Source organism: Lactuca virosa, chromosome 6 (genome assembly GCF_052849685.1).
Source record: "Lactuca virosa cultivar CGN04683 chromosome 6, Lactuca_virosa_CGN04683_v6, whole genome shotgun sequence".
Classification (NCBI taxonomy): domain Eukaryota; kingdom Viridiplantae; phylum Streptophyta; class Magnoliopsida; order Asterales; family Asteraceae; genus Lactuca; species Lactuca virosa.
In genome coordinates this window covers 247,622,852-247,637,731 of record NC_136431.1, presented here as the reverse complement: position 1 = coordinate 247,637,731, position 14,880 = coordinate 247,622,852, and positions in this window count along the sequence as shown.

Sequence of the window (14,880 nt, the reverse complement as noted above, 5' to 3'; positions counted from 1 at the left end):
TTGAGTCTTCGTGACTTCCATAGGGACTTTCACTTCCAACCCCTTCGCAGTAGCCAACTCTACATCAGTAAGGGCCAAACACTCATAGTAATTATCTATGAATATTTTGATGTGGTCAAGACCAAGTCTAAACACTTCTGGATCTGTTCCTTGAAGATGCAAAGCATTCTTGTCTTTCAAAAGCAATGCAACTTGTATAAGATCATACAAGTTCATTAAAGGAAAATCAGCAACAGAGAAATCACAATTTTGACCATTCGCCCTTGCAACATGAAGACGAAAATTCTACATCATGTTCTCGAACAGAACATCCTTCGTAATACTGATCACATTCTTTATCTTTACCAATGACCATATCTCCTCTGGAACTTTCCCAAGAACAACATGAAACCTAAGTTTCATATAAGTATATTCATCATCATTATCAAACTTTTCAGCAATTCTGTATTGAGCCATGATGAACATCATCTCATTCATAGGGAAATCAAGTTGGTTCATATCTGAATTAGCAACAACATAGCTTTGTTTCGGCTTCTTCAGAAAATCATACATATGATTATATGCAACTTTCGCTTCGACAGTTTCATAGTTGTAATGCTTGCTTGGATCACCCTTATTCATTCCAGGTGGATCACTCGCACGAAGTCTCATAATACTCTGAATCACCCTTTGTTTCTCCATTTCAGCTTCAACATTGGCTTTCTTCTCTTCTTTTGATTTCTCCACAACAATCGTTTTCCCTTTGTCTTGTTTCGAAGAATCATCAACAACTTTCTTTAGTTTTGAACTACTACCACCTTCAGCTGAAGAACCAATCACAATGCCTTTGTCAATTGGCTTTGAAGTTATCACTGTCGAACTCACCGAACCAGCAGTTGAAACAATTGGCATTGTTGTTGGAATTTTCGTTGGGAAAACTTTTCCAACAACCTTTACTTCTTCATGCGAAAATCCATCACCAACATTCCTTTCTCCCCCTTGCACCCCTGTGACAAAAGGCGGGGCATCTGTTGGTAATAAATTCGAAATCCTGGATAACGGAGCTAATTGTTTGTGCAGAACAGCTTCAAACTGAATAAACTTCTGAGATAAGAACTCAAGAGTAATGAGCGAAGATGTTGCAGGCTTGACAATGAGTGCTTTCAACTCCTTTAACAAACTAAGAACTTCCACAAAGCTTTGACTATCATTCGTAGAAAGTTGAGTAATTTGAGGACTCAAACTTTCGTACAATTTAACAAACTTTGTGACTGCATCACAAATAAGATCGATCTTCTGATTGAGAGACGCATAGTCTTTTTGAACGCAAGCAATCTCTTTCGTCATGTCTTCACGAAGTTCTCGAATTTGCAAATTAACATCCTCCCTTACCTTCTTCACATCTTGAACAAACAATACATGACGTTCCTTAGCCATCCGTTTAAAATCTTTAACTTCTCCCAGAAAATTCGAAGATTGAGACTTCACACGTAACTCATTAAACTTATCATTCTGGTCTAACTTCTGCATGATGTGTGATTCCGATTCTTTAATCAATCCATAACATTTGGTAGCCATTCTGGCTTCGACAGCTTTGAGCAGACCATCAATCTCCATACTTGACACCGAATTACATCCCCCCATATCAGCTTGAGATTGAATAATCGAATTCAACTTCTTGTTAAGAATCTTGAACTGCTTCATAGACATTAACATATGACCTGGAAAATTTTCTTCCTCATCATCAAATTCCATATCATCAAAAGTACCTCCACAACCTCCTTCGTCAATATCAGTTTCAGGTTCCGTGATAGATTTGGGTGGATCAGTGGATTGGGATGAGAAAAGTGTGGTAAATGGATTTTGGACAACATGCTCAAAAGTAGGTGAGTTTGTTGTGTTTGAAACAGGGATGATATAATGTGGTAATGAAACAGAAGTATCCATGGAAGATAATACATGAATACCTTTGAAAGATAATGGAAGCTCTGTATGCGAATCTCCTTCACCCATGTTGACATTTACAACCATATTAGATACGTTTGTAGTGATGTCTGAAGTTCGAACCTCCGCAGTAACTGACTTGGTTAACGAAACTTAGGGTTGTATGACTTCAATCTGCTCAGGAGTTGGTTTGGAGATAGTAGCTTCAGGTGTTTCAGGAACTTTATCACCTTCGGGCGATTCCTCTTGAATAACCAACTTTCGTTTCTTAATCTTCTTCTTTGAAATATGCTTTGCCACATCTTCAGCTCTTCGTTTCTTTGACGAAGGAGAAACAGGAGCTGGAACCTCACGAATAAGAATCCCTTGATGATTAAGATGTGGTTTACGAACCATGGTTGGAAAAAAACCTAGGATATCCTTCTGTAGACTTTCGTGAACCACGAGATTTCTTTTTGAGTCTTCGAAAAACACCAGACTTTGATGGAATTGTTTCCTTAGCTTGTTCATCAACAACAGGCTCAACAGGCGTTGTCAAAACAGTCGAAACTTGCTCCTCTGTCGTAGACTGTTTCTTTGTAGACTTCTTTGGGTTGGTTTCTTGCACAAGCTTCTCACGAGTGGCCTTTGCATCCTTCTTCGACCTTCTTCATTTCTTAGAGGGACCAGCATCCTCTTTTGATAACAACTTTCCTGTTTCATCATCAAGATTAATAGACTTCAAATACTCAATTAATACCGAGTTGGTTGGATCAACACATTTTAACATTGCATCAGGGATTCTAGCAATGTTTGAAAGCACCTTAGCATCATCTGTAACCTCCTTTGGAAAGTGATACTTCAAGAATTCAGCTTTATCTTCATCAGTTGGCACTTCAATTCCTTCTTTGTCATAAACATGACGAAGAATCAAACTCCAGTATCTTGCACATGATATTCCTTGAACCACATTGGTGTTCTCCACACTTTTCTGAAATTCCTTCCACATCTGAGTAGAATAATCAACTCGAATATCACAGTAAAGGCTAGCAACCATGGCATAGACCTCCATTCGACCTTTATCCAAGCCAACACTGCGACCAGTCAAGCAGCGTAGAAAAATACCAAATAAAAAATTCCAAATACTTGGAAGTCCAGACTTCTTGAAATCACTTATCTTGGTGAGTGGGGGTTGATGACCCATCTCATTGAACATATATTCGATTTGAGGATACGAAAGATCAGTGTACGGTGGAGAGTTAGGAATTTCAAGAATCTGACAAAACATCTTCTTGGATAGACGAATGTTCTTATCGTCTACCAGATTAAACGTAATAACATCCAGAGCTTTGATGTATGATGCAGTAGATCCTGCTATGGAAAGCCAGGATAGAGGAACAGCAAATGAATTGAACATGGCAGTAGAAAGAACAGAGCTTTTCAAAGCGACAACCAACATCTTCAACTCGTCTGGATACAGTGAAACATCCCCCTCGACTTGATAGTTAGTGCTTTGAATCTTCATAATTGGTTGAGAAGAAACATCATTAGTAGAATGGGATGGAGCAAAAACAGCAGCAGGAGTCACCATGATTAGGGTTTTGAACCTTGGAAGAACAAGTAAAGATTTCTGAGACAAATTGGGGATTTTTCTTTTGAAAACGTAAATTGATAAATAACCCTTGAATCCCTTTTGATATGTAACCTTTAAATTTGAATGTGAAGCGGGAGCAGCATTAAATGAGATCCGACGTGGCACCTTGAAAATCGCACCACTATTCCGATAAAGTAGTCACGCGTAAATAAGTACCCATCACATCTCCTTGGAACCTAGACTGAATACATAATGTCTTGTCAAACAGCCTGTTCATTTATCCCAATAGAAGTGTAACCGTCATGAACCTTCGGCATGGAGGTAATGCTCTTTTGTCTTTGGGTGTAGAGACGAAGTCATTTGCCAGACTTTCGAAATCATCAGCCTGAGTTGGTTGTACTCAGAACCTCAAGGATTTCGTGTGTGCAGTGTGTCAAGAAAATAAGATAAGAAGCAAACTTAACGAAAAATTTGGATCTCTGATGTCGAAAAACAAATTTTCGACACAAAAGCAGATAAACCCCAGGCAAAGGTTACTTCGTTAATTATCAAGAGAGATAATCAACTGCTTGTGTATGTTCCCGTGAATTTCAATTGAATACTTATAGAGAAGTATCGAAGGGCTTCTTTTTCAAGGCTTCGTGGGTGGCTTAAAATTTTCGTTACATATCAACCTAAACATAAGGTGAGTAATTGTAACCGAAATTACCTGTTTGACCAGTGTAGTCAGTGACAAGTATGCTTTGAATGATTTTGAATGTGACAAGTGAAATAGTTGATACTCCAACGAAAATCATATTCAAAGAAAAATTAGATTCAGCTGGATCCTGTTGGGAAAAAAATGTCGTGGGTTTCGACCATTTGATCAAGACCACTAAAAAGAATTGAATATGATTTGAAGCATCGAAGATTGGTACTGAAACAACTGTTTCGTTAAAACTGGAACATAGTTCCCCGTTAATTCCTTAAATGAGTTCGTATATTTGGGTTTCACTTTCATCACGGTCTCATGATGTTAGATCATTAACACATAAATTTGATATGCCTAAGTCATGATTGGTTTGATCGATGACCTCTCGGACATATGTCATTGTGTGTGAAATGTGTTAGAATTTTGAGATGAAAAAGATTGGTTCACGAAATCAATTGTACCTCTGTTATGATTGGACCAAATAGACTACTCTTAACTCATTTGAGAAGAGTAAGGTAGCTCAGGAGACTAATGTGAATGCAAGCCTGAATGGGAAGAAATTTTCGTAATGAAAATTTCATTAAGGCTTTCGAAATCACACATTGAGTCAATGGAGGCTTGGATCGACATGCTGTAGCATGCTTCTAGGGACAGTCTAACTAGTACAAAGTTGTTGAAATTTTACCTTCCCATAGAACCGCAAGCATGACCCTTGTAAACCTTTCGTGAAATCTGTACGAAGAAAAGACAAAGAACAAAAGAACAAAAATATTTTTGATATATTTGATTTTTTGAAAAGAAATAAAATATTTTTGTGTTTTTAAGATTTTCGAAAAAATAAAAAAAATCTTTTTGGAATTTTTGATTTTTCGAAAATAAAATGACAAAACAAAAATAAAATCTTTTTGGAGTTTTGATTTTTCGAAAATAAAACTAAGATACCAACTCACGAAAAACATGTGAACGACTAACGAAAATTTTTGACAAACTAACGAAAATGTGATAATCTAATAAAAAAATGACAAACTAACGAAAATTTGTACTCCAAAACAAATTGCTCTAGATGTCGAATTCGAAGCATGTCGAAGCGCTGAACGTGAACAGTAACCTCTGAATGGTTAATACTGTCAGCCTCTGAATGAAACGGTTTTGCCTCTGAATCGACACTTTTGCATAACACTTCATTGTTATTCATTCGAAATCATTCCTGGAACTGAACTTGCTTCGATCATTCCCAAACCAGTCAAAATTCGAACAAATGATTTTTCTTCTAAAGCTTTTGTAAAAATATCAGCAAGCTGATCAGTTGTTTTTACAAAATGAACTTCAATGTTGCCATCTTCCACATGATCTTTGCTAAAATGATAACGAAGTGCAATATGTTTTGTTTTCAAATGTTGTACTGGATTATGACAAATGCGTATAGCACTTTGTGAATCACAATACAGTGGAATCTTTTCCATATTAATGGCATAATCATGTAATTGACTCTAGATCCAAATGATTTGCGAAGTGCAAGCAGCAGCTGCAACATATTCAGCTTCAGCAGTAGAAATCGAAACACACGTTTGCTTTTTTGACTGCCAACTGACTAACTTTCCATCCAAGAATTGACATCCACCACTTGTACTCTTTCGATCTAGTGTACATCCTCCCAGATCTGCATCTGAGAACGCCTGAATAAAAAATCCTGATTTCGCAGGATACCATAATCCTAACGAAGTTGTTCCCTTGAGATACCGAAAAATGTTTTTCACTGCAGTCATGTGTGGTTCTCTTGGATTTGCTTGATACCTAGCACAATTACATACATAAAACATGATATCAGGTCTACTTGCAGTAAGATAAAGCAATGAGCCTATCATGCTCCTGTATAAAGTAAGATCAACCGTAGGTGTTTCTAACGAAGGATTTAGCCTCGTTCCAACCGTCATTGGTACTCTTAACTTCGTGCTGTTTGTCATTCCAAACTTTTCGAGCAAATTCTATGTATATTTTTCCTGATTGATGAAAATTCATTCTCTACTTTGATGAATGTTTAAACCCAGAAAATTATTGATTTTACCCATCATGCTCATTTCGAATTGGCTTTTCATCAAATTTTCGAATTTACTAGACAAAGCAGGGTCAGTCGAGCCAAAAATAATATCATCGACATAAATTTGAACAAGCATTAGATGATTCCCAACTTTCTTTCGAAATAATGTGGGGTCAGCTGATCCTTGTTTAAATTTCGATTGTTTTAAGAAACTGGTAAGAGTTGCATACCATGCTCATGGTGCTTGTTTTAACCCATATACTGCTTTATCTAAAATATACACATGATTAGGATATTCTTTATTCACGAAACCTGGAGGTTGTTCCACATACACAGTTTCTTCCAGCTCTCCATTCAAAAACGCACACTTCACATCCATTTGATAGACATCAAAGTCTTTGTGAGCTGCATAAGCCAAGAATATTCGAACAACCTCGAGTCTTGCGACAGGGGCAAAGGTTTCTTCATAATCTATACCTTCTTGTTGCGAATATCCTTTAACAACTAATCGTGCTTTATTTCGAACGATATTTCCATCTTTGTCGGTTTTATTTTTTGAAAATCCACTTTAATCAGACAATCGAAACATTTTCAGGTTTTGGAATTAACCTCCAAACCTTGTTTCTCTCGAACTCAGCCAGTTCAGATTGCATTGCAACAACCCAATCAGAGTGTTCCATTGCAACCTTAACAGTCTTTGATTCAATTTTCGAGATGAAAACATTAAACATGCAAAACTCTTGTCGAGCATTTAGTACCTCATTCTTTGCACGAATTTGAGCTCTTGTAAAAACTTCATCTTGTGGATTGCCAATGACTTGCTCTTTCGGATGATTTCTTGTCTACTTTTCCAATGGTGGATATGCTGGATCAAAATCTAAAGGTGCATCTTCGTACATCTCTCTATTTTCGGATCCTGCCACAGAAAAATTATCATTTAGTTCATGAAATTCATCATTTTCGTCAAGATTTATGGTTTCTGTTTCATTATGCTCCCCCTGAACATAATTATCATTTTGATGCTCCCCCTCGAAACCATCATTCATACTGCTCTTCTCCCCCTCGAAAGAATGCTCACCCTCAACAGTTGAAGGTATATTGAAGTGCTCCCCCTCCACTTGAGCATCTAGCATACTTTTGCCATTAGCAGATGTCTCTGATGTGACTGTCGAATCATCAGAATGTTTCAAAGATTCAGGATTTCGATTATCAGCAGCATGTACTCCAGCATCAACAGCCCTGTCTGGAACACCAAAAATCAAATCATAATCAAAATCAGATGAATTAGATTCTTCAGTTTCATCAGTTGATTCATTAAGAATTAGTTTTTGTTCAAATTGTTTCTCAACTTGTTTCACGAAATAATCATCAAAAGTGAGATTAAACGTTTCTTCTACTTTTCGAGTTCGTTTATTTAATACTTTGTATGCAACCGAATTTGTCGAATATCCCAAAAATATTCCTTCATCAGCATTAGCTTGAAATTTCGAAAGATTATCTTTGAGATTCATTATAAAGCACCTGGAACCAAAAACATGAAAGAATTTTACATTAGGTTTTCGGTTATTGATGATTTCATACGGAGTTATAGTGAAACGACGATGAATGAAAGATCGATTCTGAGTGAAACAAGCTGTCGAAATGGCTTCTGCCCATAGATATTGAGGAAGATTCGCATATGTCAACATAGTTCTTGCTGCTTTGCTTAGTGACCTATTCCTCCTTTCAACTACACCATTTTGATGAGGTGTATAGGGCGAAAAAAAGTTATGCAACATTCCTTTTTCCATTAAGTACGAATCCAACACATTGTTCTTAAACTCAGAACCATTATCACTTTTGATTTTTCGAACATTCTTCTTTATACTCAACTCAATTTTCTTGATAAATTCGATCATTGTTTGAGCGACTTCAGATTTTAACTTGAGAAAATACACCCAAGTGAATAGTGAAAAATCATCAACTATAACCAAAATGTACCGTTTCTTGTTAAGAGTTTCAATAGTTAATGGTCCACAAAGGTCAATATGAAGAAGTTCCAGCGGTTCAACAATTTTCGAATCTATGACAATTGGATGTCCTTTGCAATGCCGTTTTCCTTGTTCACAAGCTGCACACAAAGTGTCATTGTCAAATTTTAGTACAGGTAAACCTCGAACAAGATCATCAATCACCAACTTATTCAAATTTCAAAAATTTAAATGTGATAAACGTCGATGCCATAGCCAGCTGACATCAGATGTAGCTTTCGAAAGTAAACACACTGAGGGTTTACCGATGATTGGTTTGATATCAAGAGTAAACATGTCACCATGTCGTTTGGATTTGAGCAAAACTTCGTTAGTTTCAACATTCGAAATGATGATGCCTGCTTCGTTAAACACCACTTGATTGCCAGTGCCCACAACAAGTTGTGAAACACTTATCAAGTTATGTTGAAGACCTTCGACATATGCAACTCTCTAAACAGTGAACTTCCCATTTGTGACTTGACCATATCCTTTCACCTGACACTTGTGATTGTTTCCGAACTTGACTACTCCTGCATTCTCCAAACTTCGATAATCACGTAAATTCTCCTTCTTTCCAGTCATGTGACGAGAGCAACCACTATCAATGCACCATTTATCATCATATTGCTCGTCACATAGAACCTGCAATTAATGAAAGAATTTAGGTACCCAAGGCTGTTTGGGTCCTTGGTTATTAGCTTTGAAAACCGAGTGAAAAGAAGAACCTAAAACCCAATTACAAACTTTTGATTTGAAAGTGTCAATTAAGTCGACATCATCAGGTAAAGGAGCAGAAACATAAGTTTTCGAAGGTTTAGATTTGTCACTGACATTCGCCTTTTTTTCCTCAGGTTGGTTTGCAACAGGTTTAGCTTTCGAAACTGGTTTCCATGTTTTCACAGAAATATTTGAGTCTTTGGAAGAGGAACTTCCGTTGGAAGAATCATTCAAATATTTCTCATATGCTTCGTGAATTTGTTGTTGGGAATACTTACGAGATTGAAACATCTTCCCTTGTCCTTCAAGCCAATGATCGATATTATTAATATTTGACGAACCCTTTGTGTATGACACTTTCGAATTCTTCTTCCCAGAAGGATTTGGAAAATTTGGTTCTTGAGGTATAAACTTTGCCGTTTTTTAGGATTTATCATACACAACTGTTTGATGGTTTGCAAACTTTCGAACATTTTCAACTTTTCGACCATTTTCAAATTTTCGAACATTGTCAAATTTTCGAACATTCTCAAATTTTCTAACGTTCTCAAAATTTCGAACATTTTCAAAATTTTGAAAATTTTCAAATTTTCTAACGTTCTCACATTTTCGAACATTTTCAAATCGACGAGAATTATCGAAATTTCGACTTGCTGAATTTGAAGAAAATCGATTTGGATTGTTTGTTGGCTTTGAAAACTTTGGTTGGCTTTTTGAATGAAAATTTTGTTGTTTATCATTTGTGGGAAAAGTTTTTGTTTTTAAAAACTTCACAGAGTCATTTTGAGAATCAGACGAAATTGGTTGAGCGGGATTTTCCTTTTTATCCGAAATTTTTGAAAACTTATTTTTTACAGCGTTAGACAACTCATTTTCAAACACTTTCTTGTTAGGTGTTTTTGATTCCTTTTCATTAGACACAACTTGCCAAAAAAATTTATTTCTTGCCTGTCTTTTCGAAATTCCATGTTCCTTCGAAAATTTTTCAACACGATCCTTAAATTCGTTTGAATTAAGTTTCACATTCTCATTTGTTTCTTTAGTTTCTTGTTTCAAACATTCTTTTGCATTTGCTTGTTTTTCAACCCATTTTCGTTGTGGTTTTTGTCTTTGAAAAACATACGAATTCTTTGTTAGATTATTTTCGACAGTGCTTTGATTTGAAAAGAATCCTTCGTCTGATGTTTTCTTGTTGTCATCTTCGACCATTTTGGTGAACTCTGGTTTGATGTTTTCAACATTTCCAGTAGTGACAAACACTTGATTTGGAAATACAACATCATTTGTACACTTGAAATTTGGATACACCACTTGATTTGTTTCCAAATAATGAGCTCCTTTTTCAGACAAAACTTTGTCGAAATTTTCAGTGTCTCCAAACACTTGATCAACAACAATTCGTGGAATGGTTGTTTCATTTGAAACAGGCTTTTCAGGCTTAGATTTGTTCGAAACTTGTTCTTCATCCTCATCATCACTACTATCCGTTTGACTATCTTTGACACTCACATTTTCGAAATCAAAACCTTTCGAAGTTGAGGGTTTGTCAGTGGCAACCTTATCTAACGAATCATTACATTTTTCTTTTCCTTTAGACTTAGATGTGACATTAATGACAGACAACTGTGAACAATCGACACTTTCCTCTTCCTCAATTTCACTTATTTCGCTAAAACTATCAGAATTATCATCGACATCAGCGAAATTAGATTGAGAGTCAAGTTTCGAATTCTCAGTTCTTTTCAAAATTTTGATTTGTTAATTTTTGGTTAAGGTATCATTCACAATGTCAACAAGTTCCTCAGCATTCAAATATTCATCTATCTTAACAATACCATAAGCAAATCGATTATCAGGCACTTTATCGAATTCTGCTATGGTTTTCTCACAATCATAAGACACGCTATCAATTTTCTCTCTTTCAAAAGCAAGAAAAGGTAATAACTTCCTATGTTGTTCTTTGCTAATGTCAGACGAATGATGCAAAGCAGTCAATTTAGCATATAAACATTTTGCAGAGTTACAGTAAATGTTTCTTTGTGCTAACAACATTTTAACATCACTGCTTAACGTATCCCTATCACACATGATATTTGTGATTTGTAATTCCAGATACTCTATCCTATTGCGTTTCGAATGTAACAATTTGTGTGTCTCTTGCAATTGGATGTTTAGTTTCTTCGCTTCGTTACTAGCGGACACCACAATTGAATCAAAGTAAGCAACAATATCATCAAATGCAATTATTTCAGAATCATAAGTTTGTAAAGGAATGTTAAAAGACTGAAGAATAGCACATACCTTGGTTGTCATTGGAGATTTATCAACACTTTTGGTCATGAAGCAATGACCAGTCACCTCTTCGTCAGAATCTTCCTCCAGCTTCGCGAACATAGCACCATGCGTAGGATTACGCATCTCTTCATCGTCGGATCCGGATGACCAGATCTGATATGTGCCATCTTCCTCCTGTTCACCTCTAGCCACCAATGACATATTTTTCTCCTTCGTACGCACCTCTTCCAATCTCTCCACATAATACGCTTCGTCTTTGACTCTATTCTTTTTCTCCTCTTTCTTACGAAGCATGCAATCATTTGCCAAATGATTTGCTCCGTTACAGTAATGACAGTCAACACCCGAATCTCCTTTCAGTTTCTTCTCGTTCTTGACCTCAGTAACCTTCTCATCCTTCTTTTCAAACTTCTTCTTCTCTTCTCCTGCAGGCTTGTTCACGAAACTTCCTTTTCCCTCACTCAACTTCATCTTCGGATTAAATGGTTTCTTGAAAAACTTTTTAACTCTGTTGTTTGAGTAAAAATCTATTGTCTCATCATCCGAATTCATTAAAAACCCCTCTTCACCATCAGAATCACCTTTTTCAATAACTTCCTTTTCAGATACTTTTGAAACAAGAGCTAATGGACCTCCCAGACTGAGCTTCGACTCTTCTGCCATCTCGTTTACTTCACTTTCGTGAGTTTTCAGCTGATTATTCAGATCATTTAGAGATGATGTATCGAAACTTTGTTGATTCTTCACCATCATGCCGACACTTCGCCACTTCTTACGAAGTCCCATCACAAAAGTGAGATTGAACTCCATTGATGACCTTGTGATTCCATAACGATTGCATCTATAGATCAGTTCATTAAGACGATCATAGTAAACTTTAATCGTTTCACTCTCTTTTTGTCTGAACTCTTTCAGCTCCACAAGACACTGCTTAACATAATTTATCTTCGTTTTCTCGCTTCCCTAATACTTTTCCTTAAGAGTATTCCAAATATCCTTTGCAGTGTTACAACCACGGATGTAATTGTAAACAACAGCTGGCAAAGCACCTCGCAATTCTCTCAAACATCGCTTTTCGTTGTTCTTCAGCCTGGTGGATTGATCAGTGACTGTAGGTGTTGATCCAGCTGATCCAATATGTTGAACATTCGGTGGAGGTTGAGCGATTCCAGTAATGCAGCTCTAGAGTTCCTGGTCCAATCCGTTCAATTAATCCTCCATTCGATCAGCCCATTGATCATAGTACTCTGGGATCAACATAGGAATCTTCGCAGAAGATCCTAACAGATGAGAAAATGAAGTCATCGTGTTCATGATGAAATTCGCCATGAACGTACGGATGAGATTTTTCAGAAAAACTTGAAGAAACTTGAAATTGAATGACTGAATTGATCAAAAACTCAAAAACGATTACTCGATTACACAATTCAAATGCAGAATCAAATCAAAACTGTAGATCAGAGATGATTTTCAGAATCAAACAGTGCGGAAACTTTTGAGACAAACTTGCGACTTAAAAACTAGAGATTCAATTGAAAATCAGATCTTTGCAGTATCGATTCCTGCTCTGATACCAATTGTAGAAGTGATTAATCGAGTATGTGAATCAAAATCAGAGTAAAGATGAACACGAGAAGTAAATAAGGTCCGGTTTAGCTCATATTACTTCCAATGAACAAGAGTACATAATGATAATAGAAATAGGAAAATTCTGCTATCCACTCTATGTTCAGCTCCTATTTTTGGAGGCTCAAAGTACAAAAAATACTAAGGCTAGACATTAAAGCTTCGTTAAATAGATGCCTTAGTAAATACATAAGGAAACATACGAAAAAAACAATTACACAGACTTCGACATATTACAATACATTTCTACTCTACATAAACTGTAAAAATTAGGAAGAAAATATATTAATTACAAAAATAAACAAGATCATTATAATCTACAACTAAAGTCCAAAGATCACAAACGTAATATCGTGAGTGTAACATGCCTAATTCGAGATGAAGTGATGATGCTCTATCAGGCTTCTTGCAAGTTGAAATTCTCAATTTCAAGTTGAATACATAAAATTTTAAGGTTCGACTATATATAATGAGATATTTTTTCTATCGTCATATGTATTTGAAACCTTCAGTACGTTTCAATTTTAAACTTAATATAATTAATCTATTATATCTAAATATGTTATTAAATGTAAAAATTATCTTGTTATTTGTAGACTTTTAAAATGATTATAATAATATACTTATTTGTTAATTTACATATTATGTTAAATGCAAAATATAAATCAAAATATAAGCTAAACTTAAAAAATATATTCAAATACCATTTTCAAAATAGTTAAAGGGCTTTAAATAATATAAATATAGAATGACAAGTCAAAAATAAAAATATCAAAAACTATTTTTATTATAATTTATTTTTTTTCAAAATAAGTGGCTTTTAGGTAATTAAAAAAGTACATTGTGTTAACTTTCAAACAATGATTTATATATCAATTAACCATCATGATCGAAATTAAGAAAATTATTACACAAATAATTTTTAAATTAATCAATCATAACATTAAATTATAATACTTAAATCGAAACTATGTTTAGTTTTATTTAAACGCAAACTTAGGTAGATGCTATTGAATAATATGATTTTTATAGATCCATATTTTATAATATCGTTCAAATCATTTATAAATTTGTATATTAACATAGTGTAAGAGTTATTATTTTATAATTAATGTCTTATTATTTTCATCATATATATGCAAAAAATTTAACTATATAGTTCTATTCTACGCAAAGCGCAAATATTCGCCTACATAACTTATATTCAAATTTGCTCGTAAGGCTTTGGATATGCAATATACATTATAACTTGATGTCGATTCAGGTGTTAATATGGAGCTAAATTTATCTTTTTAAACAAAACTAATAATTTTTGTTGCTGCAAACTAGAAAAATTAGGAAGAAAACATATTAATTAAAAAAAGAAACAATATCATTATGATCTACAACTAAAGGCTAAAGATCACAAATGGAATAACCTTCCCAATTCGAGATGAAGTGATGATGCTCTATCAGACTTCTTACAACTTGAAATTCTCAATTTCAAGTTGAATACATAAAATTTTGAGGTTTTACTATATAAATGAGACGTTTTTTCTATTATCATATGCATTTGATGTAACATCCCAAAAATCATAGGTAAAAATTTCATTTTTAATTCAACCTAAACCATCAAATATTAATATCAAACCATCCAAAAGTATGGCATAGTAAAATATTCATCAGAGTACAATTCCAAAAATCATAAAAACATAATTCAGGTGGATACGGTGCGATCATGTCGGGCCGTTCCCTTTCGAACTGGAAGTACCTAAAACCATAAACATAAACTGTAAGCACAAAGCTTAGTGAGTTTCCCTCAAATACCCCATACCGTAAAAACATAATTGAGTTTATATCGCCCCCTTCAGTCTCTTTCAACCGATACTGGATCTATTTCATCCCCTTCGGTCTCTTTCAACCGATATCGAATCTATTTCACCCCCTTCGATCTCTTTCAACCGGAATCGGGTCTATTTCACCCCTACTGCTAATAATACAATCATATCAGCAAGAGTCACAATGG